The 14,495-nt window shown below is 36.0% G+C and overlaps 1 pseudogene; it reads right to left on the bottom strand.

Annotated features, from left to right (window-relative positions):
• Positions 272-14,495, bottom strand: part of LOC109846369 — a 17,622-nt pseudogene continuing 3,398 nt past the window's right edge.

Here is a 14,495-nt window from a genome sequence, read left to right as displayed (position 1 = left end):
ATTATTTTGCAATGTTGAGGTCTCTCACATTTCTCTGCAAGCTTTTATGGGCACACTAGAACTTTACGGTTCTCCACATGGGACACAAAGTTAGAAATAACCAAAAGATACAGAATTGAACATGTGCAGTTCAAATTCCTTCTTCATAGGAGATTAAGATCGCCCATCCTTTTACAACTCCATATTCTCCTCTCTTACTCTTCAGTTGTTAATGCTTTGTCATTGCAATGTATGTATATTGAACATGCAATAACAAACCCTCATTCATTTACTAGAAAACTGGACATTCTCTAATTACAATCCCAGACTCCGTCAAACATGAAGCCAAACGGATAGTGATCAATCTCGGTTCCCCATCAACTAAGATTTTGGTTTTTATTCTCTAAAGCAAAGCAGATAAGCACACTCATAAATGTCGTGCCAGCATATAAGGCTGCCAATAATACATACTTGTGCTTTTACAACTGTTGGTTTTGGATGTATGAAGACTGAAACCTGAAAACAAATCAACAGTAGGAAAAACCTCTGGTCAGTCGACCAACGAGGCAGATCAGTCGATCGATTCCCAGATCAGTCGACCGAAGAGAAGATCAGTCGACTGACGAAACCCTCTACATTTGTGAAAAGTTTCTGTTCAGTCGACCGACACTTATCAATCGACCGATAGGAGCTCATCAGTTGACCGATGAGAGTTATCAGTCGACCGATAACGTGCACAAGTAGTGCACAAGAAGAAATTGTTCTCACCAGTCGACTAATGTCGGGTTTTCCAGCTTTCCAGGTTCGGGTTAGAAATTGTTTTGGGCTAGGTTTCATACATAAACCTTAAACGTTTTAGGGTTTGTAAGTACATGAAAAAGAGTTGTCTTTGAGAGGATTTTCTGAACATTTTAAGACCAAAGATATTAGAGAGAGTGGCCATTTTCAGGCATTGTAATCTTCAGTTAATCAAGAAATTTTCTGGTGTGGCTCCCGAGGAGTAAGCACGTTTGTCGAACCTCGTTAAATCTGATGTTCTCTCTTTGTTTACTCTTTCCTACAAGTTTTTATATTTGCTCTAATTTCTTGGTTGCTATACTTTCGATACAAGATCCGGTAGGATACGTGTTATCATTGTTGCAACCCCAACAACTGGTATCAGAGCTTTGTTCAGAAGATTTGTATGAGAGATGGCAGAAGAAAGCAAATCGAAGATCAAGAAGTTTGATGGATCAGACTTCTCTCTACTGGAAGTCACAGATGGAGGATTATCTTTACCAGAAGGATCTTTACCGTTAATTAATGGGCAAAGCTAAGGGAAAGAAGACGGAGGAGATCGACGAGGACTAGAAAATACTAGATCAGAAGGCTCTAGGGTAGATACAGTTATCGTTCGCCAAATCAGTCACCCACAACATATTGAAGGAGAAGACGACGGTAGGGCTTAAGGAAGCACTTACAAAGATGTACGAGTAACCGTCAGCCGCAAACAAGATGTCTCTTCAGCCTCAAGATGGTAGAAGGATACACCTTCACGTTACATCTCAGCGAGTTCAACAAGATTGTTGATCAACTTATCTCTGTCGATATCATGTTTGATGACGAAGTGCATGCCCTATTGATACTATCACAGTTGTCGGATAGTTAGGCAGGTTGTGTGACCATAATCAGCAACTCGACAGGGAAGGAGAAGTTGAAGTTGAGCGAGGTTATTAGCATGATTCTATCCGAGGAGGTTAGAAAAAAATCGTCCGAATCAGAAGGTTCTGGTTCAGTCCTAAATCTCGAGCAGAGAGGCCGAAACCGTAATAAGGGTAACCAGAATAGGAATTGATCGAGGTCAAAGAAGAAGAGGTCGAACTCGAAGGTGAGGCCTATCAAAGGGAAGTATTAGAACTGCGGCTAGGAGGGCCATATGTCTTCAGTCTGCAAAACGCCAAAGAAGGATGCAAATGCGTAGGAGGCTCATATTATGCAAGATACTTAATCCTTGCTATGGACAGTGACACTGATTCTTGGGTTATTGATTCAGGAGCCTTATTCCACGTCACTGTTAATAGGAAGCTTCTTCAAAACTATGTAGCAGGGTACTTTGAGAAAGTGTATTTGGGGGACAACGAGCCTTGCAGTATTATTGGAAGAGGAGATGTGCAGATTCAGATGAAGGGCTCTAAGTGGTGTCTGAAGAATGTCAGACATATATCGAAGCTGAAGAGAAATCTTGTTTAAGTCGGTCATCTTGGAGAAAAAGGCTATGTTTTAACATTCACTAGGGATTCGTGGAAGATCTCCACTGATACTATGGTGGTTATCCGAGGTAACAAAACAAGAACTCTCTACCTTAGAGCATCTGCAGCAAGCTTTCACCCCACCTCATAAGGCTAAGGTGGTAGTGGGAGCTTGCTGGAGATGCTCCAGCAAGGTCCCAAGGGAGCTCCTTGGGCTAGCATGGCACAAAGCCTAAAAGCTTGTGCCACGGAGCTCCCAAGCCATTAAATTTTTTTTTACAAAAAAAACCTCCTACCTTTGTACCCTTTGGAAATAGCCGTTTAAAATTTAGCCCTTGATGATTTTTCAAAATTAACATGAACAGTAAATTAACTGTTTAAAAATTAGCCATTAAGATTTAAAAAATTATCATGAACAGTAAGAGGAATTCTATAAATTCTCAATTCACTACACAAATCATTCCATATAATTCTCTCATAAAAAACTCTATATTTTCCTATCAAATTAAAAATCTCATGGATCTCTCCCAATACTTTTATTCGCAACTCCTTACCGGTGAAGGATCACCCTTTGGACCGTCATTCTACACAGACGTCGTAGAAGAAGGTCACTCCATCCATGAGTTCTCGCAATCGGCAACACAACAAGTATCATCCCAAGAAACACCGACCACAAAGAAGAAGAAGGCTTACACGTGGTCCGAAAATTGGACTGTCCACGAGGATAAGCTTCTTGTGTCTGCTTGGTTAAACATGAGCTAAGAGTCATCTAAGGTACGGGGAAACACAAAGATAAGTTTTGGCATAGAGCTAATGACTATTTTATCAAATACTCCATCGATCCAACGAGCCGCAGACCAAACCAAATGATGCATCGTTGGTCAATGATTCAACTGTCTGTCAACAAGTTCTGCGGGTGTGTTGCTCAGATTGAAGGGAGACAAAGATCTAGTACGAGAATTATTGACTAGGTAAATATTTAACTTACATCTATTGTCTGTTTTTCTTTATTATGTGCACGTTTGTCTTCTTCACCATTCTCTTCAAGCATCATATGCTTAATTATTATAAATTTAACTCCTGTGTAGACTACAAAAGTAAAAGAAGTATATCAATCTTTTTATGGTAATCCATTCATATTTGACCATTGCTGGGTTGAGTTGCGTCATCATCAAAAGTGGATCCAACAGATTGAATCTTACAATAAGATTCGATCACAGCCGAGAAGAACCACAAACTCTGATTCCTCACCAAACAATTCCTCTCCAGCAACCCCCACCGAGTTGAACACTGACTCAGATGATGTTATAGCAAGGCCTGAGGGGAGGAAAGTGGCAAAGCTCAAGAGAAAACAAAATGTGGAAAACTCCAAGTCCCTTAAGTCTGAATCTGCTAAGTCCATCATGAGAGAGGCTTTCGTATGGATGAAGCAAACCGCCAATCAAAAAATGGAGCTAAAACAGAAGAAACAAGATGATGATATCATGAAGATGGATCTCTCAACACTCAGTTTAGTTCAACGACAATACTTTACAATGCATCAGGCAGAGATATTGGAGAGGTGTGTGTCTAAGGGTTCTTCCTAATCATATATTATCTTGTATTAGATTTATGATTGTACTCGCATCACATCCTTATTAGTTCTTCCTAATTATCATATACTATCTTGTCCTAGATTTATAATTGAAGTAACATGGCATAAATTAAAACTAACATGGTACAAATTAGAACTAACATGGCACAAATTAGAACTAACATGGTACAAATTAGGACTAATATGACATAAATTAGAACTAACAAGGTACAAATTTGGACTAACATGACACAAATTAGGACTAATATGGTACAAATTAGAACTAATATGGCATAAACTAGAACTAACATGGTACAAATTAAAACTAACATGGTACAAATTAAAACTAACATGGTACAAATTAGAACTAACATGACATAAATTAGAACTAATATGACACAAATTAGAACTAACATGGCATAAATTAGAACTAACATGGTACAAATTAGGACTAACATGGCACAAATTAGGACTAACATGACACAAATTAGGACTAATATAGTATAAATTAGAACTAACATGGCATAAATTAGAACTAACATGTCATAAATTAGAACTAACATGATATAAATTAGAACTAACATTGTACAAATTAGAACTAACATGGTACAAATTAGAACTAACATGTCACAAATTAGAACTAATATGGCATAAATTAGAACTAACATGGTACAAATTAGAACTAACATGACATAAATTAGAATTAACATGGTACAAATTAGAACTAACATGACATAAATTAGAACTAACAGGTACAAATTAGAACTATGGTATAAATTAGAACTAACATGGTATAAATTAGAACTAATATGCCATAAATTAGAACTAAATGGTACAAATTAGAACTAACATGATATAAATTAGAACTAACATGGTATAAATTAGAAACTAACATGGTACAAATTAGAACTAACCGGCATAAATTAGAACTAACATGGTACAAATTAGAACTAATATTGTACAAATTAGAACTAACATGGCACAAATTAGAACTAACGTGTCGGGGCGTTGATCGCGTGTCCGACGCGTGTCGAACGCGTGTCCGCGTCCGACACGCGTCGGACACAGACTCGAGGCTTGTTTCCGCATGTCGGTGCTTCATAGAATACAACTACTTTATTGAAATTAAAATTGGCATAGTACAACAACTCGAACAAGTTCGCCGAAATTACATTAGACATAAAGAAACTTAATCCTCGGCTATGGATCCCTTGAGCTGCCACAGATCCTCGATCAAATCATTCTTTAGTGATTTGTGTATTTGCGTGTTCCTGATCCGATGATGATTTTGGATGAACTCAGTTAGAAGCACCGTCCGCACATGAGAAGGTTCAACGACTGGTATTGAATCAACAAAGTCGAAGTTGTTGTCAAATTGACAATCTTGTTCATCTTCAACGATCATGTTATGCATTATGATGCAAGTTTTCATGATGTCTTTTAGCACACTATGTTGCCAGAAACATGCTGGTCCACGAACAATCGTAAATCAAGCTTGCAATATCAAAAGCTCGCTCGACATCTTTTCTTGCTATCTCTTGTTATTGAGCAAAGTACTTATTCTTTTTTCCTCGAGGTGCTGGAATAGTCTTCACTAATGTGGACCACTCTGGGTAAATCCCATCAGCGAGATAGTATCCTATATTATACTCATGACTATTAACAGTAAAGTTGCACGGTGAAGCTCTTCCCTCCGCAAGCTGTGCGAAAATCGGTGAACAATATAGAATATTGATGTCATTGTGAGACCCCAGTAGTCCAAAGAAGGCATGTCATATCCAAAGATCTTTGCTAGCTACAGCCTCCAAAATAATTGTAGGTTCATAAAAATGCCCAGTATACATACCATGCTAGGTGGTTGGACAGTTCTTCCATGTCCAGTGCATGCAGTCGATGCTCCTAAGCATACCAGAAAAACCTCGTTGTGAACCTTCCTCAAGCAGGCATGCAACTTCTTCATTAGTTGGTGAACGAAGGTATTCCTCCCTAAAAATGTTAATAAATGATCGAACGAACCCCTTTAGGCTCTTAATCAACGTACTTTCACCGATCCGAACGTAGTCGTCAACGGAGTCAGCGGATGCTCCATATGCAAGCATTCACATAGCTGCAGTAATCTTTTGAAGGCTAGATAGTCCTAATTGCCCAGCACCACTCCTCTTTTGGACAAAGTACTTGTCATGTTCGAAGACTGCGTTGTGAATTTGAAGGAATAACGAATGCGACATTCTGAATTTTCGAGGAAAATAATGAAGAGGATATGTTGGTGTGTTTGCAAAATAATCTTGGAACAACCGATTATGGCCTTCCAGTCGGTTTCGATGGAGCATAATATGTCTTTTGTGTTGAAGTGTAGTTTTAATTTTCTCTTGTTCTTCTTCCTCGACAACATCAGCCCCCATAAGAAAGAACGGCTTCGTCATTTTATCATCGCTTGAGCTAGATGAGCTAGACATTTTGTTGTGGGAGATCATGGGTTGAGGTGAGAAGGCGTCGAATTTTATGGAAATAAGTCGGTTGACGGTCAAAGTGCGTGATGCCTTGAACTTCGTGCCCAACGGATAGGAATCTATCAGTTGTCAGTGAAATTGCATGCTCCCTTGAAGACCGTGTCCAACAGATATGGATATGTCGGTTGTCGGTGGAAATATAGGCAACCTCGAAGACCACGGGTTACCTCGAAGACCGTGCATAGTGGATAAGATTATATTGGTTGTCGATGAAAGTGCACGCTCCCTCGAAGATCGTGTCCAACTGTTAGGAATCAAATAAAAGAGGTTTAAATATAATTAAAAGTAATGGGTAACAAAAATAAAATAGAAGAGTAGTTTTTTTGATATTGTTGGAGCTCCTAACTAGGAGCTTGTTAAAAATCAACATTAATTAGGAGGGTGATGTGGCATTGAAAATGTTGGGCCATGGTCTTGAAAGGGCTTGAGAGCTCTCCAACAAGGACTCCCAACTAGGAGCTTGTTGGAGATGCTTGTTGGGTCCTTTTGTTTTGATGATGATTAACAAACAATTTACAACTAATGTTGTTTGTCTAGTATTTGTGTTTTGTATTTATTATAGGTAAACAATATATTAGAGGATGAATGGAATTACATATTCACGATCATATCCAATGGAGGTTGTAGTGGAGTGAAACAATACAATTCAAGTTAAAGATCCAAGTTCAAGCTTCATCCGCAAGTGTACCAAGTCGAGCTTATTGAAAACCTTCATCAAGCTTAGGTATAAATAGTTTAGATTTTATATTATGTGTGTTAAGTACTCTAAGCTCAATCATATACACACACATTTTATTGGTTATATATATATATATACATACATACATACATACATACATACATACATACACACACACACACACACACACGTTTTTGGTTTTATAGTTTACAAGTTTATATAAATATGAAACCTATATTATTGTTTACATATATATACATGTTTTATATTTATCATTTTGTTAAATGCATGTTATGCAAAACTTTATTTTTACATAATATTGAGTTTTTGGTTTATAGACTTAACAACAATAGTTTGTATCTTTTATCAAGTCTATAAAATCAACTTATAAAGTTTTCAAAATATGGTTTAGTGAAAATGACAAAACAAGTGTTGTTGTATTTTCATGTTTTGGACTTGTTTTGAAAAATGATGAGTGTTCACAAATGTGAAGTGCAATTCCAAAAATTCTTTTTGTAACATGTTCATTAACATGTTTATAATCATTTTCCAAAGTTTTATATTTTTTGGAATTTATTATTATTTTTAAAGGTACTTCAAAAATCAGTTTTACTATTCAAAATAGGTTGATAACCTGTTATCAGTTGTCTGGTTAGTCGACTGATGACGTTAGTTGACTAATATGTCAACTTAAGAAATCGCCTGGAATAACAAAAAGTTTCTATTTTGTTTTGATCGGCTGACCAGTCGACTGATGATCCATCAGTCGACTGATAAACATTCGTCAGTTGACTGATGAGCTAGAAAATACCTCTAACGGTTAGCTCATCAGTCGACTGATGCTGTAACAGCTAGTTTTTTTAGTCTTTATCCTGTTTTGGGTTTTTAGGCTTTTTGTTTTGTTTTTCTTGTGTCTTGGGGTATCTATAAATACCTCTCATACCTCAGACCAAAAACTCAACTAAGAAGAAAAGTTTTAAGCATGTTTTAAAAGGGTGTTTAAGTTTTGTTTAAGTTTATTTCAAGAGTTTGTTTGTGAAGAAACCTTCATAAGAGCTTGAGGAGATCATTCTTTGGTGTTTGAGTATTCACTCTTCTCCTTCTCTCTTGTTATCCATAGAGAAGTTTCCTTAAACTCAATTCTAGCTATTTATTGTTTTGATTCTAATTTCTATAAGCTAGATTTCATTATTGAGTTTAATTGTTTTATTGATACTCTTTGTTTACACACACAACCATTGAGCTTATTGTATTTACATACATTGTATAATTGGGTTGTGGGATTGTGTGACATAGAGTGTGAGCTTACATTGTATTCTCATCCATTATAGAGAACAAACTTTGTTGTATTCGTACTTAATTGTGAGGTTCACTTTGTGTTATACTAGTACACCAAGAGGAGTGTGTGGTGAGAGTCGTCCCAAGAGTAGTGGGGTAGGTGGTAATGCCTAGAGAGAGGTTGTAATTCCTAACACTTGAGGGAGACACGGGCTAAAGACCAATACTTGAGGTAGTAGTTAGTGTAGTTACATTGTAAGAGATTGTAAAGTTTTCAGTAAACTAAAAAACCGAGTGTGAGGTGTAAACGTTATTTGGGTGAGCGTAGAAAACCCAGTTGTGATAGTGGAGATCTCCTCGAGGTGAGAAACGGAAACGTAGGTCGTGGGGACCGAACTCCGTGATCATATCGTTTATTTGCGTTTGTCATTGGCGTTCCTTTATATTCGTGCTTATCATTTATATCGCCTCTGTCAATTGCTTATTATTTATATTACCTTATCACTTTAGTAGTTTTGTTTACCCTTGTGTTACTTGTATATCATTGCACATATATTGTTTATATCTGATTTGCTAGAATATATTTATTAATAAGTTTTAATTTGGCATAAAATCGGATTAGCCTCCTCTATGGTTCTTTCTTAGTGGCACTAGGGTGCTTTCAATTGGTATTTGAGCTTGATGCTCTTTGATTTAATGTCTAATCACATTGAGTTAAATATCCAAGTTATCTTTTGTGCTAATCTAGTTTTGAGATTTATTGTAATCTTGCTTGCATATATATAGATATTATAGATATGAATGGTGCATCTTGTTTAGGCTATGATCCTAGTGTTGCTCCAAAATTCAATATTTTCCCCTATGTTCAATCTAAAAATATCGATTTGTAGGAAGTTATTGATTGTGGTTATATTGTGCCCACGTTGGAAAAATCCAAGTAGAGCAAACATAATAAAAAGATGTTTACTATGAACAAGCTTGTGTTAGAAATTTTGCGTAATGCATTTGATTCATCTTTTTCTAACAAGCTTGATTCATTTGATAGTACTTACAAATTATGAAAATTCATAGAAGCACATCAAGGGAACTTGGAGGCAATCCGACAAGTTTTGGCAGCTTCCTCTTCAAGTTCATGTGGAGCCTCATCATGCGCACGGCCACTAGACGATAGCCCTAGTGTGGTAAACGATTCGGAATCTGATAATGATATATCCATTAATAAACTCGCTTGTACATATGATAGGTTAATGCATGCCTACACTAAGTTGCATAACAATTTTGTTAGTTTAAAAAGCAAGCATGTAGAACTAAAATCCGATCATGAGTTGTTAGCATCTAGGTTTGAGACTATTTCTAATGAGAATGTGATCATAAAAGAAAACAATGAAAAATTAAAGTTGGATCATGTTTCTTTAATATCAAATATTGCTTAGTTAACTCATGAGAGAAATAGCGCCATATTAGAAGTAGAATGCTTTAGAAATGAATTTGATTCTTTTAAGAATAACCATACTTGCTCTACTTCTATTATCAATAAAGTTTTATCTAATAATGAGTTGAATCATGTAAAAAACCGCATATCTTGTTTGGATTCAACCTTAAACACATGCATTGATAACTATAAAAAACTTATGGATAAGTGTGCTAAATCTAGTGCTAAAACTTCTAAATCACCTAACCACTATGCACACTTGTATATTAATGTTTACAAATGCTCAATTTGTGGTCGTAAAGGCTACATTGCTAAATTTTGCTATGATGCACAAAAATCCACTAAGACAAATGCTCCATGTACATCTCATAAGACTTCTTCATCACATGTACACACACATGCACTTATTGCTTATCATAAGCATGCTCATGTGTATAGATGTGATCATTATGGTAGATTTGGTCATTTGACCAAATTTTGTTTTGATTTTAAAAGAGTTTCTCATTTGCAAAATAATTTTAAAGAACAATCTATTTTTGCAAATGGTTCCCGTGCTGAGCTAATGGTCTACAAAAACAAATGGATCTCTTTCATTACACATATTACAATCGGAAGGGTCATTTGAGTAATTTTTGTTATGACCGTGTCCGTGCACCACATGCGCCCAAGAGGGTTCATAACCCTAGGGCTTTGAGCTTGAATGATAGGGGTCATATGTCCCTAACCAATCCGGCACCAAGAATGCTTGGGTGCCAAAATATTTTTAAACCAAGAATTTTATTATTTTTTATTTTTCATGTCTTGGTTTTGAAAATTTTTTTTGAATATGAAAACAACTTTTCTTTGATCAATTCTTTTGTTTTCATGATTAATAGTTTCGATTTTGATGAGACGTTTGTATTTATATAATCCCCCAGATTTATTGGATGTTTATTTCCCAAATCGTGTTTACCGGGTGCTAAAATATTTATATAGTTGAAACAAGCTTAAGAGCTTGATATATTTTCCTCTTTTGCCTTATATGGTTTACTTTTATGGATTTCATTTGATTTATGATTTCATTTGAGTGATTTGTTTTCATTTGAAAACTTTTTTCATGATCCTCATGTTCTTTCATTCTTTTGATTTTATAAATCTATTTTATACATGGTTTATAGGTTTTTGCCATGATACACTATTGCATAATGATATATCTAATTGTGTACTCATTGCCTTTTTTGAACGTGAGTGATATTTAGCATGTTTATGCTTGCTCATATGTTTGCCATGATCTTTATTGCATATACTCCATATGGCATTTTGATAGGGGAAGCAATCCCTATATTTATTTTATACTCACCGTGCTTATTTATAGGGGGAGCTTTCGCTCTCTTCATTCTTTTGTTTTTCCCTTTTGATGTTGTCAAAGGGGGAGAAATATTATGAGTATATCTTATTTTGGTTATATGCATGATAATTCTAATTTATATATTAATTTTCTTTCATGCATATATCTCTTTTTGTAAATTGTTTGTCATCATCAAAAAGGGAGATATTATTAGGTCATTTTGTTTTGATGATGATTAACAAACAATTTACAACTAATATTATTTGTCTAATGTTTGTATTTTGTATTTATTCTAAGTAAATTATATGTTAGAGGATGGATGAAATTGCGCATTCACGACCATATCCAATGGATGTTAGCGGAATAGTGGAGTGAAGCAATACAATTCAAGTTGAAGATCCAAGTTCAAGCTTCATTCACAAGTGTACCAAGTCGAGCTTATTGAAGACCTTCATCAAGCTTGGGTATAAATAGTTTAGGTTTTATATTATGTGTGTTAAGTACTTCATTTTTGCATAATATTGAGTTTTTGGTTTATAGACTTAACAACAATAGTTTGTATCTTTTATCAAGTCTATAAAATTAGTTTATAAAGTTTTCAATACATGGTTTAGTCAAAATGACAAAATAAGTGTTGTTGTATTTTCATGTTTTAGACTTGTTTTGAAAAATGATGAGTTTTCACAAATGTAAAGTACAATTATAAAAATTCTTTTTGTAACATGTTCATTTACATGTTTATAATCATTTCCCAAAGTTTTATATTTTTTGGAATTTACTTGCTATTTTTAAAGGTATTTCAAAAATCAGTTTTACTATTCAAAACAGGCTGATAACCTGTTATCAGTCGACTGGTCAATCGACTGATGTGTCAACTAAAGAAATCATCTGGAATAACAAAAAGTTTCTATTTTATTTTGGTCGACTAACCAGTCGACTGATGATCCATCAGTCGACTGATAAACGTTCATCAGTCGATGATGAGCTGGAAAATGCCTCTAACGGTCAGCTCATCAGTCGACTGATGGAAGCCGTCAGTCGACTAATGCTATAACGGCTAAATTTTTAGCCTTTGTTCAAAACAGGCTGATAACCTGTTATCAGTCGACTGGTCAATCGACTGATGTGTCAACTAAAGAAATCATCTGGAATAACAAAAAGTTTCTATTTTATTTTGGTCGACTAACCAGTCGACTGATGATCCATCAGTCGACTGATAAACGTTCATCAGTCGATGATGAGCTGGAAAATGCCTCTAACGGTCAGCTCATCAGTCGACTGATGGAAGCCGTCAGTAGACTAATGCTATAACGGCTAGTTTTTTAGCCTTTGTCCTATTTTGGGTTTGGTCTTTTTGCTTTGTTTTTCTTGTGTCTTGGGGTCTCTATAAATACCCCTCATACCTCAGACCAAAAACTCAACTAAGAAGAAAAGTTTTAAACAAGTTTTAAAAGGGTGTTTAAGTTTTGTTTAAGTTTATTTCAAGAGTTCGTTCGTGAAGAAACATTCACAAGAGCTTGAGGAGATCATCCTTTGGTGTTTAAGCATTCACTCTTCTCCCTCTCTCTTGTTATCCATAGAGAAGTTTTCTTAAACTCAATTCTAGCTATTTATTGTTTTGATTCTAATTTCCATAAGCTAGATTTCATTATTGAGTTTAATTGTTTTATTGATGCTCTTTGTTTACACACATAACCATTGAGCTTATTATATTTGCATACATTGTATAATTAGGTTGTGGGATTGTGTGACTTAGAGTGTGAGCTTACATTGTGTTCTCATCCATTATAGAGAACAAACTTTGTTGTATTTATGCTTAATTGTGAGGTTCACTTTATATTACACTAGTACACCAAGAGGAGTGCGTGATGAGAGATAGGGTCGTCCCAAGAGGAGTGGGGTAGGTGGTAATGTCTAAAGAGAGGTTGTAATTCCTAACACTTGAGGGAGACACGGGCTAGAGACCAACACTTGAGGTAGTAGTTAGTGTAGTTACATTATGAGAGATTGTAAAGTTTTTGGTGAACTAAAAAACCGAGTGTGAGGTGTAAACGTTATTCGGGTGAGCGTAGAAAACTCGGTTGTGATAGTGGAGATCTCGTCGAGGTGAGGAACGGATACGTAGGTCGTGGGGACCGAACCCCGTGATCATATCGTTTGTTTATGTTTGTCATTGGCGTTCCTTTATATTCGTGCTTATCCTTTATATAGCCTCTGTCAATTGCTTGTTGTTTATATTGCCCTATCACTTTAGTAGTTTTGTTTACCCTTGTGTTACTTGTATATCCTTGCACGTATATTGTTCATATCTGATTTGCTAGGATATATTTGTTAATAAGTTTTAATTTGGCATAAAATTAGATTAGATTAGCATAAACCATATTCACCCCCCTCTAGGGTTCTTTCCTAGTGGCATTAAGGTGCTTTCAATGCTCTAGGGTTCAACTTATCTGAGGAGAAATCACCCAAGACGGACGCAGAGAAGGAGCACATGAGCAGAGTGCTATATTCATCAGCCATTGGTAGTCTTATGTACGCAATGGTTTGTGTTTGCGTCGAAAATTAATTTTTTCATTGTTATTGAATTTGTTACAATCATTTATCGATTACAAATTAAAAAAAAGAGAAAAGTTGATCTTTTTATAAGATCTTCTTACACAATAAAAAATAAACAAATACAATCTCCTTAAAACACACGCAACAGACGTTTATCAGCCGCTGCTTCGCGTGAGAACTTTGTCTGTACCGGGGACGCGTTAGTCTGTGGACCGTCACGGATCAGATCCGGTTGACAGAAAAGATAATTAATGCTCTTGCTTCACAAAGGAAATAATCGTAGAAGTGCTAATCTCGACCAAGTGAGATTATGAATCTTCTCGAGATCAAAACCAAGTTTGATCCGGAGGAAAGGAGGAACAAGCTTCAGATCCTTCGAATAGCTTCCTCTTTATACTGAAGTTCGCCATGATCTGCTAGCCCTCCTCTAAAATTCGTGCTTCACTCTTCAATTTGACAGTACCTCACCCTCTGATTTTAGATTCCCATACATGAAGGCCCTAGGATTGTATTTATAGGCTTCGGTTGTAGCATTTTAGGATAGGAATTGATGATTTGACATCATCTGTAGTTAATAACCGTTTGACCATATTTAGGGATAGCTTTAAAATAGTTGGGAGACTCTGGAATAGAAGAATCCTGTGAAAACCATCAAAAACCATCAAAAAACGTATTTTTAGTGTTTCTAGGTGCGAGCCACCATCTGGTGGCTCAAAATTGTGCGAGCCAACAAATAGTGACTCGGCCCTGGGCGAGCTAGTTTGTACCGTCTCAGGTATTTTAGTTCTAACTCTTTCGTTCGGTTTCGGAATGAGGTGATTCAAAATGCGTTAGAAAGCTGACAAAAAGACCTACAACTTTTGTCTTTGAGCTTCTTTAGAATTAAATTAAATCATGGCTGAAATCTTAATTCTTTGTGTAAGCCATCAACTG

Source organism: Asparagus officinalis, chromosome 6 (genome assembly GCF_001876935.1).
Source record: "Asparagus officinalis chromosome 6, Aspof.V1, whole genome shotgun sequence".
In the NCBI taxonomy this organism is placed as follows: domain Eukaryota; kingdom Viridiplantae; phylum Streptophyta; class Magnoliopsida; order Asparagales; family Asparagaceae; genus Asparagus; species Asparagus officinalis.
This window is presented reverse-complemented; position numbering and strand designations above follow the sequence as displayed.